The sequence below is a fragment of the Orycteropus afer genome, unplaced genomic scaffold, assembly GCF_000298275.1.
Source record: "Orycteropus afer afer isolate SDZICR_OR568_19922 unplaced genomic scaffold, OryAfe1.0 scaffold00820, whole genome shotgun sequence".
In the NCBI taxonomy this organism is placed as follows: domain Eukaryota; kingdom Metazoa; phylum Chordata; class Mammalia; order Tubulidentata; family Orycteropodidae; genus Orycteropus; species Orycteropus afer.
In genome coordinates this window covers 442,695-446,689 of record NW_006922407.1, presented here as the reverse complement: position 1 = coordinate 446,689, position 3,995 = coordinate 442,695, and positions in this window count along the sequence as shown.

The window sequence follows — 3,995 nt, the reverse complement described above, 5'->3', positions numbered from 1 at the left end:
ATGCCCTGGCTTTTTCCTTTCCTTTCCCTCAGCAATTTCTGCCTCTTGGGGGTTGGGTCTGATTTACTCCGCTTGCCTGTATCCCTCTGCTGCTTACTTGCTCTCTCCTGTCCTTAGGTTCCTGGAATCTGCATGAGAATACTGTCGCTTTAAATATCCAGAATGGGAACTGCTTATAAGCATTCAAATGGCTGTGCCCTCTGGACAGCCAAAACTCCTCTGTTCAGTTTATCTCCTTCTTTGCTGTTTCCCTTTTTAGTCACCAGACACCAGTGCAGTCATCCATCCAGCCCTTGGTCAGCAGGGCCAATTTTTAGTTTAATTCTCAGGTCCTAACACCACTTGGAAATATTCAGGCTGTCTGTGCCATCAGGATAGTTGACAGTCCACAGCTCCATTTGTCTCCTTACTCACAGTTTTCATTCAGGTTCTCCTACGAGTTGATGTTCAATCCACTTCTGTATCTTCACTTTCAAAGCTTAGGGCTCCAGTATTATCATCTGTATCTGTGTCATCTGGTTTCTCTTTTCTTCATTGAAGATGGTCTATGTAGCTTGTCTGCCTATTCCACCATCATGCCACTGACTCAAGGATTTTTTTTTATTATTTAATTTTTTATTTCTTCTATTACCCAGTCATTTTTAAAGATAGTGCTATTCAGTTTCCATGTGTTTGCTCTTTTTCCATTGACCTTCCTGTTGTTGATTTCTAATTTTATAACATTTTGATCTGAGAAGATGCCTTGCGGTGCTTCAATGCCTTTTAATTTATTGAGTTTTGCTTTGTGGCCTAATATATGGTCTATCCTGGAGAATGTTACATGTGCACTGGAAAGAATGTATATTGTGCTGTTTGTGTGTGAAGTGCACTGTAGATGTCTGTAAGGTCAATGTGATGGGTGGTATTGTTTACTTTTCTGCATCTTTATTGAATTTCTTTCCAGTTTTTCTATCTTTGATTGAAAGTGGTGTATTAAAGTCTCCTCCTATGAATATGGAGTCGTCTGTTTGTCTTTTCAATTCTGTTAATGTCTAATGTATGTATTTTGGGGCTCTTTCATTGCATTCACAGATATTTTTTGTGGTTATATCCTCTTGCTCTGGTGGCCAGAACAGGTAAGGAGGGAGGGGACAGCCCCCAAGTTGGCAGGGATCAGCAACAGACAGGGCCAGCATCCAGAGCAGGTAAGGAGGGCAGGGGACAGCCCCTAGGTGGCAGGGAGCAGTGGCAGACAGGGCCAGCAGGAACAGGTAGGGGGAAGCCCAGGAAGTGAGCCGAGCAGTTGGAACAGCTAAGGGATGTGAACTTGTCTGTCGTTTTGTCATATTGTGGTGGTTTGCATGCTGCTGCTGTGAGGCTGGTGGCTGTTCCAGCAGGGGTGCCTGTGATGGACTGGTTTTGGTGGAACTCCAGACTGAGACAGATTTGGAAGAAGGAAGAGACCATCCACTTCTTAAAGAATTGTCCAGTGAAAAACCTTATGAATAGTAGTGAAACACTGACATATTACTATAAATTTTATGAATAGCCCTGAAACATTGTCCAATACAGTGCCAGAAGATGATCCTCTCAGGTCAGAAGGCACTCAAAATATGACTGGGAAAGAATTGCCTCATCAGACTAGAGTCTACCTTAATGATATGGATAAAGTAGAGCTTTTGGGGCCTCCATTGATGAAGTGGCATGACTCAATGTGAAAAGAAATAGCTTCCAACATCCATTGATAATCAGAACATGAAATGTATGAAGTATGAATCTAGTGAAATTAGAAATTGTGAAAAATGAAATTCAACACATAAATATTGATATCCTGGGCATTAGTGAGCTGAAATGGACTGACTGTGGCCATTTTGAATCAGATAACCATATGATCTACTATGTCAGAAATGACAAATTGAAGAGGAATGGTATGGTATTCATCATCAAAAAGAATGTTTCAAGATCTATCCTGAAATACAATGCTGTCAGTGATAGGATAATATCCATATGCCTACAAGGAAAGCCAGTTAGTACTATTATCATTCAAATTTATGCACCAACCATTAAAGCCAAAGATGAGGAAATTGAAGATTTTTATCAACTTCTGCAGTCTGAAATTGAACAAACATTCAATCAAGATGTGTTGATTATCACTGGTGACTGGAATGCAAAAGTTGGAAACAAAGAAGAATCACTTGTAGTTGGAAAAATTGGCCTTGGAGACAGAAATAATGCTGGAGATTGCATGATAGAATTTTGCAAGCCCAATGACTTATTCATTGCAAATAACTTTTTTCAACAACACAAACGGAGGCTGTACACATGGACTTCACCAGATGGAGTACACAAGAATCAGATTGACTACATCTGTGGGAAGAGGTGATGAAGAAGCTCAATATATTCAGCCAAAACAAGGCCAGGAGCTGATTGTGGAATAGACCATCAACTACTCATTTGTAAGTTCAAGTTGAAGTTGAGGACAATTAAAAGAAGTCCACAAGAGCCCAAATATGACCTTGAATATACCCCTCCTGAATTTGTTGTTGTTGTTGTTGTTATGTGCCGTCGAGTCGGCCCCGACTCATAGCGACCCCTCCTTGGGTTTCCGAGGCAGTATCACTACGGAAGTAGGATTGCCCAACCTTCCTTCCGAGGAGTGGCTGGTGGGTTTGAACCGCCAGCCGTCTGGTTAGCAGGCAAGTGTCTTAGCCACTATGCTACCAGAGCTCCTGAATTTAGAGACCATTTAAAGAATAGATTTGATGCATTGAACACCAGTGACTGAAAACCAGAGGAATTGTGGGATCACATCAAGAACATCATACATGAGGAAAGCCAAAGGTCATTAAAAAGACAAAAAAGAAAGAGAAGACCAAAATGGATGTCACAAGAGACTCTGAAACTTGCCCTTGACCAAAGAGTAGCTAAAACAATGGAAGAAATGACAAATTAAAAAAGCTGAACAGATTTCAAAGAGCAGCTCAAGAACACAAAGCCAATTATAATGAAATGTGCAAAGACTTGGAATTGGAAACCAAAAGAGAAGAACACACTTGGTATTTCTCAAGGTGAAAGAACTGAAGGGGAAATCCAAGCCACGAGTTGCAATGCTGAAAGATTCTATGGGCAATATATGGAATGATGCAAGAAACAACAAAAGAAGATAGAAGGAATACACAGAATCACTATACCAAAGAGAATTGATTGATATTCATCCATTTCAGAGGTGGCATATGATGAAGAACCAGTGAAATCGAAGGAAGAGATCAAAGCTGCAATTCAGGAAGTGATGAAAAACAAAGCTGCAGGAACTGACGGGATACCCATTGAGATGTTTCAACAAATGGAAGCTGCACTAGAGGCACTCACTTGGTGATGCCGTGAGATTTGGAAGACAACTACCTGGCCAACTGACTGGAAGAGATCCATATTTGTACCCATTCCAAAGAAAGGCGATCCCACAGAATATGGAAAGTATCGAACAATATCAATATTGCATGCAAGATCTTACTGAAGATAATTCAAAAACAGCTGCAGCAGTATATTGACAGAGAACTTCCAGAAATGCAAGCTGGATTCAGAAGAGGACGTGGACCAAGGGTTATCATAGCTAATGTCAGATGAATCCTGGCTCAAAACAAAGAATACCAGAAAGATGTTTACTTGTGTTTTATTGACTATGCAAAAGTATTCAATTGTGTGGATCATAACAAATTATGGAAAAACTTAAGAAGAATGGGAATTCCAGAATATTTAATTGTGCTCATGAGGAACTTGTACATAGACCAGCAGGCTATCGTTCAAACAGAACAAGGGGATACTACATGGATTAAAATCAAATAGGGAGTGTGTCCTTTCACCATACTCATCCAATCTGTATGCTAAACAAATAATCTGAGAAGCTGGACTATATGAAGAAGAACATGGCATCAGGATTGAAGGAAGACTCATTAACAACCTATGTTATACAGACGACAGAACTTTGCTCGCAAAAAAGTGAGGATAACTTGAAACAC